Source organism: Ischnura elegans, chromosome 13 (assembly GCF_921293095.1).
Source record: "Ischnura elegans chromosome 13, ioIscEleg1.1, whole genome shotgun sequence".
In the NCBI taxonomy this organism is placed as follows: domain Eukaryota; kingdom Metazoa; phylum Arthropoda; class Insecta; order Odonata; family Coenagrionidae; genus Ischnura; species Ischnura elegans.
Window position 1 is genome coordinate 12251558 of NC_060258.1, and position 15819 is coordinate 12267376.

General features: G+C 36.7%; 1 long non-coding RNA gene across 1 annotated transcript; it reads right to left on the bottom strand.

Annotated features, from left to right (window-relative positions):
• Positions 1 to 10535: 10535 nt before the first annotated feature.
• LOC124170094 lies at positions 10536 to 14815 on the bottom strand. Its single transcript, XR_006867303.1, has 3 exons — positions 14373 to 14815; positions 13632 to 13703; positions 10536 to 10634 (listed from the first exon to the last, which is right to left on the bottom strand). It is a non-coding gene; the product is annotated as an uncharacterized LOC124170094 (long non-coding RNA).
• Between the last annotated feature and the right edge of the window lie 1004 nt (positions 14816 to 15819).

Here is a 15819-nt window from a genome sequence, read left to right on the forward strand (position 1 = left end):
AAATTCTTTTAGTGTGTGCCAAGTGATTGGAAAACCGATTATCATGTTTTATTAGTGTTACATTATAGTGTTTTTTAAATTTAATGCGAGCCATGTTCTTCATTAAATCAGTTGATTAGGAATATAATATTTAGGAACATACTAAGTATCAAAAAGGCAGTTCGAGATATGTGTGCGTTGTAGTGCTATTTGAAATATTATGAGCAATAAATATGTACAAGTAAGGGTTACTTTGCCTTGTTTTTATTACATAAATACCTCTAGTAAACTATTTTTCGTATGTTTCCGCAATTCTACGCCGTCAATATTTGAAAATTTTAAATGTAGCGAGACAGGTTGTTGTGTTTCCTTAACTCTTAACATTTTGGGAGTTGCAAACATATTTTACTAATTGCTCGCCAGTAGGTATTTGCAATGTATTAAATGTGTACCATTCATACATTTACAGTAACGTTATTTTCTTTACAATTCTTTACTGCATTGTAAAAATTTTAAATTATCCTTTTCCACTCCAACATTGTGTATTTCTGCTTTTAGAGTAAAAATGTATGTAATACTAACGTTGCTAATTATGTTTTTCTATACTTATCACTTATACACCAATGAAAATAAGTATCCTAAGTGCTAAAAATATGCAATATATATCATCAATGAATACAACGGCCGTATGTTTACAAGAATAACTGCATCTCAAACATAAAAATGCATTGTTATTATGCATAAGTCTCTCCTCTCTCAATGGTATAATATACTCTTTTGAGTGTAATATTGAACAAATATTTCTGCGATGGATTTAAATCGATTATCCATTACCAAGTATAAATTTTGATGCATCAATTTCATTTATTTGAAAGTTTTCTTTAAGTATGAATGAATAGCCCTTATTACAAGTGAGAATCGTTTGATTTCCAGCTCGTTTTTTATTTGAAACAAAGCATTTTTATTGGTCCTTCACGCTACCGCCGGCTTCGGATTCGATATTTTTCATATCTATCTGCTCTTCCTATCCGATACCGAGAATTTGAGTTTTCTCCGGTAGCGGCCAGGAACTGATCTTTTCTCCGCCAAGTTACAGACTTCAGTCGAGAGAAAACTACGGTAGTAAACAGTTTCTCCGGAGAAAAGAGATATCAAGTTGCGGACTTAGGCCCTTTGGGGTATAGTAGTATCCAAATCCATGCGTGTAAGCCTTCTCAAGCGCCTTCCGGTGCCCTAGATGGGCTCCTCAGTTTCATCCCACTCCAGAGCCCGACGTAGGTATCTCTTCTTCCCTTGAGACAGTGCGCACCTCGACATCCAGTTATAGTTGGTGTCAATAAATGCGAATTTTCTCGATGATGTCTTTGTTTTGGTGAAAAGAGGGAGGAGTACAATGAACGCCTCAAAGCCGTGTAAGGAGGCTTCAGGAAGCATGAATCGCGCTAAATTAGAATAAATGCCAATGGAGAGCAAGCTTATGTCGATTTTTTGGGAAAATAATCTCGGCAGAAGAAGGGAATACTTCCTCACCCGGAGATCGAAGAAGCCATCCGCGAGACAGAAAGGCCAAAGACAAAAGAAGCGGTGCGGCGATTCCTGGGTATGGTTCATTACCACTTAAATTTTTTGGATCACCTCACTCACATGACTCAATTATTACTATAATTATTATCTTCCGAATGAGAACTTGCTTGAGCTAAAGTTAACGAAAAATCGTTTGCTAAAATAAAGAAGAGGCTCACCAAAGCACCAAACCTGGGTGATTTTTGACCCAAATAGAAAATTTAGTTTCTCAGCAGATGTTTAAGCCTATGGTTTGAGTGCAGTTTTGGAGCAGAAGAAAAAAACGGGAATGTGAAAGTCATCAACGTAGCATCCCGATCTCTCACTGAATCGGAACAGGGGTACGCGCAAATTGAATAGAAAGAATATTTAGCTTTGACTTCGGCGTGTGTGAAAATTCATCCCATATATCCAAGGATCTCATTTAATTTTAAGTATGGACCATAAATAATTAGTGCCCTTATAGAGTATGAAAATATTAAGTTATTTATTCACGAGGTTGCTAAGATTTCGCATGAGAGATCTAGGTTACCAGTACACTATTTAGTACGTTCCTGGAAAACTTTTTTTCACCCTAGATGTTTTTTCAGAGCACCACTGATCTAGAACTCGGGTTGAGGACATAATTATGGCGCAAAAAGATGAAGCTGTGGTTAAAAAACTAATAAAAGCTCTCCCAGTGTCAGAAAAAAGGCTGGAAGAAGTCAAAGAAAAGCCAGATTAAAGCGACGTATGAAAAAAATAAGCTGATACGTTCGTTATGGCTGGCCTGCGCACAACGAAAACCTTATTCTGCTATTGCGGAAGTAACATAAAGACAAAGGATATCTCAATGAGGGAGAATGGTTACTTATGCATGAACACAGAGCTCTTTTCTGAAGGGTTTAACGAAGTTGATTCTTGACAGGTTACCTATGGGGCAATTATGAATGGGGAACTGCAGTGCAAGAGCGCGAGATTCATTTTGATGGCCGGGGATATCGGCAGTCATACACAATGCAGTAGAAAAATGAAAGGACTGTCTAGAGAGGCGTCCACTGGGCGTTAAACCCCAGATACCATTTTCAATCTCGGAAACCATGGATGATGGTAGGAATAGGATTCGTAACCGTCCGCATAAAAAAACTTTAGCTGTGGAAGATTAATTTTCGAGATAGCCGTAGTTCATGAGGCTGTCAAGCACTCCCGCAGCAACATTAATTGAAAAAAACGATGCAAATTCCTCTAGGTTTGGAATTTCAGAAATTTTTAAATCCAACAATGGGCCACAGTTTGGAGGACAAATTTTTGGAATTAAATTAAGAATATAGATTCTGTCTGGTAACGAGCAGTCCCTTATTATCGAGAAGTATTTACTAAGGAAAATGAGCTGTTATAATAGAAACAAATATTCTACTGAGGGAGAAGGACCCAAATTTAGGGTTACTCGTCTACTGTTCAATAATCCTGTAAGCCGAATATAGCCAACAGAGCTGTAAATGGAAAGGAATTAATTACAAATCTTCCTACTTCCTTGGACTCCTTGACGCCATCGTGGTCCTACTTGAGGGAGCACGGGGAGAAAAAAGAAGTAAAAAAAGCAAAGGCCAACAAGAATGGGCCACATAAAAAGACATATCACTCGAGCTCTGCCCAAGCTGAAACCACTGACGTAGTCTGGGCGAGTTGCCGGAGACACTTCGGAAAAAATTTAATAGACGCAACCAGCCAAGGTCATACGACGTGGAAATTGACGTCTGCGTAACTCGGCGAATTCGAGCGTTCGTCGTAGCGGCCCAACCGGCGGTGCAGAGCTGCCGGTCCGGAGCAGGAGAATTCCAGTGGGGTGAAATAAGATAAAAAAGTGGTCTGTTGGCTAGGAAAATAATATGTAATTGTGAGAGATGAGAGAATAACACTTTTCTTTCTTGTAGAGAGGGGAGGGTGTTTGCATCCATGGGCCGGCCTACGCAGTTGAGTGGCAGCAGGTGGATGGCTAATGCAGTGCTTCATTGCCGGCCAGAATGTTCTAGAAATATCCAGCTATAAGACGTCCCGTGCCGAGATGGCTTCGCGCCAACGTGGCTCGCGTCCAGACGGCCCACAGTGGGCAGAAATCGAAAAAAGCTGGTCCTAACCTCAATACCGATATTTATTATTGCGGAATTTGAAACTTTGCACAGTTGTTTTCAATACAATAGTGCGTTTTTTTGACGCAAACAGTTTTTTACGGGTTAATTTTTTAAGCAAATTACTTGGCCTCAAGTTCAAACAAATTTCGAAAAAATTGCCCACATTGAATTTTTTTCGAAATTCATCATGTTAAAGCTAATGTCACACTTTCTGCAGCTATTCAATAGAAACAAAAAAAATACAATATTATTACGACCTTTATTATTATAAATTATTGGTTACTTTCACGATTCATTTGTGTTGCTTGTGGCCGATACGGTACAAAATGGCGGACCCTGTTTTTCGTCGAAATTTTGTGTTAATTTAGGAGTATAAAAAAAGGATCACCGAGATACCTCGAGATATTTACAACAAAACACACGTAAAACTACACGTTTACAACAAAACCTTTAGATTATGATACCAAAAGGAGAATATTGACCACCTGCGATGCTGAAATTCAGATCGATTTTTTGAACGTGCGGCACAGTTCGGAGTTTGCTGCTTGCCACGGGGAATACCGTGCTCGACCGACGTTGGAAAGTGAATCTTCTAGCTAGTGAATTGTGTATAAGATATAATTTGCTTTTCCACTATTGTGCTTTTTATATAGCTTAATTTTTGTCGCTGTCTTGCGGTATTTTTCGTCGATACGATAGAAATTGGAAGACCCTGTTTTTCGTTGAAATTTTGTGTTCATTTGGGATTATAAGAAATGGATTACCGAGATACTTTGAGATATTGACGTTAAACTACATCAAACTTTTAATAGTGTATATCCAAAGAAATCAACCATTACCGTTAGTATAAAGCAAAATAAAAATAGTTATTTTTTCCGAGCGCGCATTCCGCGGCAGCTCCTTGATGGTATGGAATAGTGTGACGCGGCGTACTTTACAATTTCCTACGTAAAGTCATGTAGGCTTTTTGCGTACATCGTCAGTTTTATTATTTAATTAATAGGATACACATACTTTAGCCTTTTTCCTCTGTTTCTCCATTTTATTAAAGGATTAGCATTAGTTAGGTTGATAGCTGTTGGACACACCGCACACGTAATTGCATGACTTGGATTCGGTAGTAGTACTGTCCCATCTAACTCCATGCTGCAGAATGTCCTACCAATAGTCTAATAATTATAGTTAGTTCATCAGTCTAATCTGCAAGCCTCGGAATTTGTTTGTTGTTATCTGTGGAGTGTTCGATATAAATAGAATTGAATTAGATGGAGTTTGCGAAATAAGTCTTCAATGGTTGATATTCTCGAGTGGTTTCTGATGACGCTTCCAATTTATTTTACAATCATTTTTTTTAATATCGCTTGAAAATGAAACTGAGACCCTTGCTATCTTATACGTTTCCTTATGAGTGAATTTTTCTGTCACATAGTTCGCATAATATCAATCGCATCAAAATAATCACATCTTACTACGATCGATTGAATTCCGGATTAAACAATTTTTACAAAGAATTGGAAGAGTAACCTCGAGTCCAGGAATTTTATTTATTGTTTCCTAACACTTCTGTTTCATTTTTCAAATCACTTCTGGTTCCATTTCAGGCAAACGAGTTGCCAATAAAACAAAATATACGTCGTAATTGAATGAAGGGTAAATTTGAGAGGCGCCCATGTTACCTTAAAAGAAAGAAATTGCCAGCTCCACGTATATATAACAAGACAAATCATTAAGTACTCCAAATACAAAATCATTGACCACGTTAAATGATGAATATTTAGTGAAATATCTTTTCTACAAGTGTTTTATTGGCTCTTAAGATTAAGGCAAGGGCCGCCGTTCCAAGATCAGAGTCGCCCTTCAAAATTTTCTTACTATGACATTTATCTCATCCGGTCAGGAGAAACAGCTTGCGCTACCCAGTTACAGACTTGCGTCAGGAGGAACCTTTGTAAGAGAACTCTTTCTCCAAAACGCAACGTCTAAAGTCACAGACTTACCCCACTGAATACTTCACCGTGAGCTAACACGACACATAACTGGAAAACAGAAATTATAAATATGAAACATGGCGTCAACATGTCAATAATATTTGGCTCAAAATTTCCTGTAACAATGAATCTGTTACCAACGTGTATATTCCCATATCCTATCAGTTTGAAAATCTATAATTTGATTGGTATGTAAAAACAAACAATTTTTTTACAAAGACTATATGAGTTTGACTTGAGGACATTCAGTTGCTACTAGACGGTTTAATGGCTCACTATCATGAGCATCGATGGCTGATTTGAGGGAACACATCGTAAACCATCTCACTTACCCAAATAAGAGAAAATTTGGAGGGACAAGCCTGCTCTCCCGATTGGGCCCCTTGTGCTTTCCCTCTCAGGCGATCTTGAATCCCATCTTAACGAGAACAATTCAAGGACGTGATGAGATTTGAAGACCAAAATCCTTGTAGATATCAACAAAAATACCTATTCTACGCTAGCAAGAGTCGTCGCAAACGACATGTATCAGTTTACTCAACTTACGGGGAATGGGGAATGTCTTCAACCTGATTTTGTGTTCAAAACTGTATATAAAGAAATGAAAATATGTGCGTACATTATTTTTTAAAATTCTGGGTCACATAATGGGTTTCATTAAGTTTTGAAGAATGGGAGTTACGTTGCCGTACCCTGATTCTCAACCTGATTTATTTATTGCCATGTAGGTGCTATTTCCCAGCATATGTGCTTTCCTTATTGGCAGGGCACGTGACTTGCTACATTAGTGTGGGTGATATGATCGTTAAAGTATCATTTTTAAATTTAGGAGGAATAAATGCCTTGTGTGAAAGTGACTTTTTCGCTGTTATACAAAGATGTTAATGTGTGACGTTTGTGTCATCTCCAGGGCCCTGGACCTACATAGGAATCCTGGCATCACTAGCATCTTTTTCTTGGACCCTCCATTTGTACCACTACGTAGATCATTACGATGGACTCGTGAACAACTTCAAGCTGTTACACAGAGCCACTGACTTTCTGGCTCACATTTTAATCGTGGGTAAGCACTGCTTTTAAACATTTTACAGTACATTTTACTTATTATTTTCTGTATGAGCTCCCAATTTTACCACATTTTATTATACCCTCTTACTTGTTTTTCCTTCCGGGAAAAACCTTGCAACTCCAAATAAGACCAATTCTTGATTAACTAAAAAGCTGAAAATTTCGGATAACTCTAAACTGGATTACAATGCCATGTTCTTATACTTTTACTACCATTGGAAGAGTACCTCGAGCAATATTCAGACATAAACATTGAACATGGAGTTCTAAGTATTGCCACTGAAATCCAATGGAGGCGCTGCCATCACAGTGTGTGCAATAAAATATCTGCTTTTTAAACGTAAAGTACCTCCATATTTTTTTGAGTTTTTCTTGAACTGAAAGTTACAATTAATGATTCCTTTAATGACTTGTTCTGAAAATTATGCAGTCATCATCAAAAGTTTCAGGACAAAGGTTGTGGTGACAATTCTGCATCTTGAGAAATTTTAGTTTCCCTTACTCTTTTTGCTTTCCTCGGTAACTCAACGAAAATATTTTGTTTGCACGTGAAGAAATATGCTCTCAGAGGGATATTTACTTGCAAATTGATCATTCTGTTTCGTTTTTTAATTGTTGGCATAAAAACTCTTTATAAACCTTGCGTAAGAACTGAATTATAATTCTAACAATCAATACGTAGAAGCCAAATATTTTCATGGCCAAAAAAATAGTAATAAGCCCTGAGACTTCATCACAGAAATGTAATACCGCTTTTTCCTGTTACAAATATCAAGAATATGAAAATTGAAGTTTGGAATAGTTTTTAAGTAGGTAGTAATCATAGAACCAGGACCTGTGAACCGTGAACAATGGAATGATAAAATAAAAGAAAGCATGTGGTTCACAAGCAACTTATCGATAATTCAGAACCAGTATTGAACGTCTGAGCTATTGAAGAGCAAAGGAGCAAGCGGTTGAGCCTTCCGGGGACAGATAATAGACATAACAGGCAGAGGGCGGAAATACAGTAGAAACGAGACTCCAGGGCGGGCTCCCTAGGTTACACTCCTGGGGCAGGGCCGGTAAGCACGGTATTTTCGCCTCTGTACCCAGAAGGGGGAGGACGGGAAGGAGAAAGGAAGGAGGCGCCGCCGCGATAGGAGCCCGACGACGCCTCCTGGGAGTGGATAGGGAAGGAAGGGAAGGGACGAGGAATCCGGCACCGTCACATAGGCGGGCGGGTCCTACCATCCTAGCGAAACCAGGCAAAGCCATTAATGTTCTAACGACCTTGAAGGGTTATTCTTTAAGCAGGAATAATCGAACGTTCAGATCGTTAGGTAGGGCGGAAATACCGTCGCCTAAATGACTGGGATACTGAATTTGTCCCAGAATACTGTTTGTTACTGGGCAAGGCGTTTCAAGGAAGGCGACGAGTCGCTGATAGACAGGCGAAGGAGCGGCTGATCTCGAGCCATCCATAACTCTGAGGTCATCAGGATTCCCTACTTGATCGAGGATGATCATTTGTGTCAGTAAATTTGTGCCTTATCCTGGGAGGGGCAATTTCGACGCAGCTACGTAAGATTTAGAAGACGGGTGATGGAGCTTAGTGTTCAAATCCGCAATCCTGCCCTCAAGCCATTCCTAACAGGCCGATAAAAAAATTCAATGCTGTTATTCAGCGGGAACAATATAGTTAGAGAATAGTCTTTTTGGAATGTCACCACTTTTGTTGACGAGAAAAAATTTCACAACATAAAATAATGAAGAATAAAACTGCGAAAGAAATTCAAAGGATTCAAACATGCATAGAATATGAAACAAATTCTTACATTTCGTGATTTGCTAATATTTTGTCCATTTTTTATATTATGACACAAGGTGATTCAAATGAGTATTAGAGGATATATGATATATCGGTGAACGAATGCGTAGAGAGATTGATAGTAATTTGCATTTTAAATTATAAAATTAGTCTATTATAATTTATGATAAATTATTTCTTAATTGAAGTTACCCAGAACATAGTTTGGATAGTAACGTAAGGAAAAGAGTGACACTTGCCGTTGGTATGAGTACGTCAACGCCGAGGCCAGGTTATTATCAAACCCTTACCACTGGCTTGCCTTTTTTTCGAATACCGAGATTTAGGCTTATGGTGTATAACCATTGGCTTCTATAACTACCTCGCGAAGGGGGTGATCAGCATGCTGATCATTATGGAAAATCAGCAAAACAAACAACCAAAAACAATGGAAACAGAAATTTATAAATTTTCAATAATCCACTCATACGGATGACCCTTCGTCGATAGTCTTAAACAATTATGTTAATACCGATGCTGAATATTATGCACACTTCATCCTCCGGTTACGATTAACATCTTTTCCAAATCCATTAATTTCATAACATCATAGCCATTCATAGAAATTATACGTCTTCTCCTATCCAATTCCTACCTGTATGACTCATAATCGTTAGAAAAAGTGTATGATGCTGTTACAGGGAATTTAAAATGATTTTAAATATATGTAGAAACACGAAACGAGTTTATGACCTTAAAAAATATGAACAAATAATTCTACTGCGGAATTCGACCCAACATACAGCGCAATCTCTGACACTTGTTCACTCCACTAGGTCATCGTAGCTGATTACTGTGATGGCTTTATAATCTATTTACCATAAAGACCACTTACGACCACTCATTAATTCATTCATTCACTCACCTATACAAATTTTAGGGGTGAACGAGACGAGATACGGCAAAAAGTCTAATGAAGACCCCCTCTAAAATTGTCTGAAACCCCAGGAAAAATTATGAAAACACTAAATTTACAATTATTTATCCGTCTATTCAATTAAAAGTGGGTATAGGGATTAGTTCAAAAAATGGCCACCAAATTCCAATGGCGGCGCGGTAGTCATACAAGCAGAGTCCTCTGGATGGCAGTTCTCTACACTACTACCTCATAGGGTCGAGTCGTTCCATACACTTCCACTATGGGAATTGAGACGTCGGCCATTTTAGTTCTTCCGTCTCTATAGAGTCTTATGGGGGAAAGTATTATATTGCCAATTTTTTCATAAATACGCGATTCCGGTCGCATTTTCGTTAATTACAAATTGTAATATATTCAATCTTGATGTTCTGGGAACACTTTAATATCAATTTGTAAATTTTAAATCGTGAAAAATAACAAATAATCGTGCTTCAGTCAAGTTTGGATTATTTTCACAGGACGTTTTTCTAGATATGAAACTCTCATATTTATGTCTGAAACAAGGTAAATTATTTCCAAAACTACTACTACTGCTCCCAGGGCTACTATATAGCGTTTAGTTCTCGTCAAAGGAATAATTTCAGATTTTGAAAAGTCCAATATCAGCTGAGAGAGAATTGTTATCTTCAGATCGGAAGAGATTTCGCATGTAATATCCGAGTAAACTTCCATGAAAACAGCGCAATGGATATTATATGAGGAATTTGAGGACAAGTCTGGTCAATTTTTAGTGTCGACAAATCGGAAATATTATCCTACCCCAAAATTAGACAAGAAAAATTACAGAAGTCACAAGCTGTCATGCAGTTTATGTACTTTTCAAGAGAGTTGCAGATCATAAAATATATCATCGAAGGAGGTATATAATAGAAAAAAATCACATTTTTCCAAAGTATATAATGTACACACAACACAAATGTTACATTTTAAGATTTCCAGAATGATTTAACAATTCCATCGAAACTAAGATTATTTACATAATGCAAAATAAAAAATAAATCTTAAGTGCACAAGATGTAACATTTCTATTAAAATGGATTCAAATTAGTAGGAGAGAATGATGAATAGGTGATAACAGCTGCCACACATCTTGCACTCTTATCAATGTTGCTATGTTCCTTTACCACCAATGATATTGACTACTCGAATACCTGAACCTGTAATTAAAAATATAAATGAAATTTCAAGCTTTATTACTCCAAAAGCATTAATTCATAAGTAATTTCAATGAACAGCATCTTAGTGATACATCAAATTCTCACAATCAACAGTCATGATAAAGTTCTATAATGTGTAGATGTTTATTAAACATGCAATCACATAAGTTTCTATATCATCTTTCATGGTTTGAGCAATAGGAAATTAATAAACGTGCAATTTCAATTGGCAGACAACTTTCTGGAAATTAATTCTATTACCAAGATGGCAATCTTCCTGTCAGCATACAAAATTATAAAAAGGAATAATATGACATTAACATTCCACAACACTGTTACTCAGTAGCATAACTATGGGGGGAGGAAGAGAAAGATCCCTCCCCAAAGCCTCAGAGAAATAAAAAAATTATTTATAAGTATTTTTTATATTGAACTGCATCAACTAAAAGTTAAATCTTTAGCGCCAAAATGATTTCAAATGTATTTCCAGGAATGTTATTCTTCAAAAATTTTCTTGGACTGATTCGTTGTCTGAGGGGGAGGGCCACCCCAGGCCATCCTATCTTTCCCAAAGCATATTCCTAGTTATGCCATTGCCATTACTCCTTCACACAAATATTTCAACATTTATCAGATCATCTAAAATTATCATCAAATTGAATACATACAGTCATATTAAACAACTCCATTGCCTAATCTTGAACATCGTATGCTCCCCCCCTTTAAAAAATATTTACATTTTAAAACATTCCAAACAGCGAAATAGGTTGATAGATTTCACATTTAATACGCATTCTCAAACGTATCCCATATTTTAACCCCAGAATACTGTTCAGCAAAGAATTCATGTCAATGGTGAAGGTACCCCCCAATTAATGACCCTCATTATAACGATGAACACCATTTACCTATCTCCATCAACACCACCATGGAATGTGTCATACAGTTTCCTCTGGTATTACATCCATTATAATAACATTCAGACCAGGATTAAGCAGTCAATAGTTATGGAAAAAAATTGACTGTATAAGAGGAATCTCAGAATAGTAGTGAATTAATGCACAGCAAGACCAAACTTGCCTATCAAAAGAACCACTAGTAATTATGAAGAACAGATTTCAACCCCAGAAAACTGTTCAGTGAAGAGTTCAAGTCAATGCTCATGGTACCCTCCAATCAATGAGATAAACAACATTTACATTCTCCATTAACACCGTCATGGAATATATATTCCTTTAAGTACAACATATAATGTAGTAATTTGCCAAGAAGGATTAAGTAATCCACACTTCTGGAAAGAAACTAACTTAAAAAGAGGAATCTCAGAATTGCAGTGCATTTATGCACAAAAAAACTAAACTTACCCATCAAAAGAAGCATTCTCAATTATGAAGAAGAGACTTGGCACTAGAAAAAGTTTTGAAAGCAACTGAAGCTCTACCAAGAAGGGCAAGTATCGAAGGAAAAATAAATATATTGGCCCATGCTGCTGATGTAGACTTAATAGCCTATAGTAAAAGTAACCTCAAATCAGTAGCCCAAGTAGAATAGTAATAAAAGTAGGATTATCAGTAATTGAAGATAAGACTAAATATATGAAAATTGGAAGAGTGGCAGAGCCTAACATTTCTCTGCTGGTGTTTGGCAGTCACCATTAACTGCCAAAATTAAATAGATGAAGAGATACAAATGGGGATAAATTAAACTAATAGATGCTACTGGAGCCTATCAAAATTATCGTAGATTCAACTTCTCAATATACCAACTCCAGATGTATATACTCTCAAGATAGATAAAAATTAGAATGTATACTATCATAATACAGCAAGTGCTCGTTTATGAGGCTGAGGTAACTTCACGAAACTTTATAAAACAAGATATTGTCACTGTGATCAGAAGTAGGAGAATTGCATGGCTTGGTCATGTAAGAGGAAGTGAGGTGTATGGAGAGGTCAACCAGAGGGAAGGCACCCACAAGGAAGGCCAAGACTAAGATGCAATGACCCAGTGGTTGAGGACATGGGATGAGTTGGGGAAAAGGTTGACATTATGGAGGACAGAGGAGTCTGAAGAGACAACGTAAGGCCAAATATCAACTTGGATTTGAGTATGGAATCATATTACTTGCAATATTTACTTTGATTATACATGTTTTGTGCTTGAATTCCCCCTCTCTAAGAACGACTGTTGCACTTACTTGTAATTTGATTTCAGCATTAATCTCATGAACATAATAACATTTCATACATACTAATTTCCTCTTCTAACAAGGGGGTACTTCGTAACTGGAACTTTAATACTTGACTGAAGGATTAAAAGCAGTGGCTTCATAGTATGTGGTTTACAATATCATTGATTAAAAAATTCAACCATGTTGCAATGACCTAATGCAAAATTTTTTTAACCATATGCTGAAGTAGAAAACTGAAAGTAAGAGTTACAACTCTACAGCATGCTTAAAACACTCTGTTGTACTTAAACCATACAGTATAGTAGGCCTTTATAATGTATTCTACTGAAGACCAAATGATTCTTTGGTGTTCTATGCAACAAATACATGAACTAAACAAGAAACCCAAAAATTATATTTAAACATGAATTATCTTCTGCATGTTAATCGATGAAGCCATAATATCTTTGGGAAAGAATGATGCCAAGCTTAAAATGATAAAAATTCAGCCAATCAGTGATGTATAAAAAAAGAAAAGCTTATGCTACAATGAAGTTAAGTTCGAACTCAAAGAGAACCAATGCCTCTAATATTTATATGCCACTTTCATTATGAGGTTTTTGGCTTTTACTTTGCAGTGCACTATTTTCCTCTAGGAACTCTAATGAATTACCTTCAACAAATATATTCAAAGCTACAGACACTAACCTCAACCCTTAAGAAACAAATAAATGGCAATGTGGTATCCTATTCATACATGCATGCTGGTGTGAATGGGTAGTTGGACGTTCAATGCCAGGGTATTTCTTGTAAAATGTAGAACTTACCCAATCAGTAATTTTAGCATCGTGTGCTAGTTCTTCCTATGTTGCTCCCTTGCCAAATGACACTCTTGGAACCTGCATGAACAGCAGCAGCAACATGCAAGTGATAATGCAAATGAAATTTATTAATTTATTCAAATGGTAAACATTACTAATCACAAGAATATAGAATCAACGCAAAAGGAAATGGCAGAAAATCCCCCTACGGCTTAGGATAAACACCATAAATGGATTTAGGAGTACAATATCCTTGGTTTATCACAACGTATCACTAAGAAATGCATTTTAAAGAGGTTTTTATTGCAACAGAAATCATGATATCTCAAAAATATCATTAACACCATATTATTTTCACACAATACCGCATCAGGTCTTGAATAAGTTATCTACACATTAACAATAAGCTCCCACTCCACTCTTGACAATCACTATTTATAAAACATTTATAAAAGCACAATTAAACACACAGGCTTAATAAAAGTAAATGTATAAGTAAAACAATAAGTTCTAGAAAAATTTATATGGATAATATACACACTGACAACAACGCATTGAAATTTAAATGATGTACGAAGAAATAATCAAAAACTCCTAGTTTTCCATAGCCATATTTTTTAAATAACTCGCAATAATTAGGCATGAATAGTACCGTCCTCTTTGATAATCACTGAAGCCATTTCAGAAAAACCTAATTAATTATATATTTCCATGTTTTACAATTAGTTACTAAGCCCGAATACGTACCACAAGTAAATATACGGCCAAAGATGTTCAAACTTCAAGTACACACGAGCAGACAGCAGCATAAGTACTGGGCCACGACAAAAGTTCGGTGTTAATGTATTTTTCCGTTTTAACCAGCCCTAGGAAGGTAATCCTCTTCACTGGACTTAAACTGGAATTAAAAATTCGGAATGAGTCAAGGAAAAGATTAGTCGCAAAAGCGTCTCGTTGAGATTTTAATTGCATCCTAAAATTAAGCATTCACACTACTTCGAAATACAATAGTCATTCTTCTCATAAACTACACACAAAGAAAGCAATGAAAAGTGGAGTTTCGTCCACTAATATGTATCCAGATGCGCAGATTCGAGTCAAAAACGTAATTGCCTTTATTGTTGTAAATGACCGTTAGATTACTTCATACCGGCATTGACAAAAACAAATATTTTTATTGAATACAAAACGAGCAGCACTAATAGTTATTGTTACACTTTCTGGTACGTAGTAAAGAACTACGTCAATCATCTCTACAACCCAGACTAAATATTATATTTTAGTCACAAAATTTCACATATTCCGGTGATGAATAGAAAACACAGAAGCACAAAAACACTCGTCAAGAACCTCGCCGGATTATCTGAACCGGAATACATATTTTTAAAAATTACCACTTATGCACAGTTGAAACCTAATAATTGAAATACGTTGATCAACACTATTAAAAATTTAAGGTAATAGTATTAAAGGAACCATTAAGTGTAGAAAAACTTACCTCACGTAAGCGGGAAGACGTTGTTTGGTGTCACTTGTCCCTTCGGCATATTTGAAGCCATTTCGCTCTTCTCTCAGTATTTTGAGGGAAACTAAAATTTTTAAACACGTCCTTAGTGCTAATGGAGCAATTAGGAGCCGAACTACAACACATTGTGCCGTATTTCTACTACAAATAACGGAAAATCTTGCCGAGCAACTGCCAGACACATTCACTTTCTACATGTAAACAGCAAGAGCAGAGAACAAAGATGGTAGGATGCGACGACTCAACTTTTTCTTTGCTTGTATGACTACCGCGCCGCCATTGGAATTTGGTGGCCATTTTTTGAACTAATCCCTATACCCACTTTTAATTGAATAGACGGATAAATAATTGTAAATTTAGTGTTTTCATAATTTTTCCTGGGGTTTCAGACAATTTTAGAGGGGGTCTTCATTAGACTTTTTGCCGTATCTCGTCTCGTTCACCCCTAAAATTTGTATAGGTGAGTGAATGAATGAATTAATGAGTGGTCGTAAGTGGTCTTTATGGTAAATAGATTATAAAGCCATCACAGTAATCAGCTACGATGACCTAGTGGAGTGAACAAGTGTCAGAGATTGCGCTGTATGTTGGGTCGAATTCGGCGTTTCAAGGAAGACGACGAGTCGCTGATAGACAGGCGAAGGAGTGGCTGATCTCGAGCCATCCATA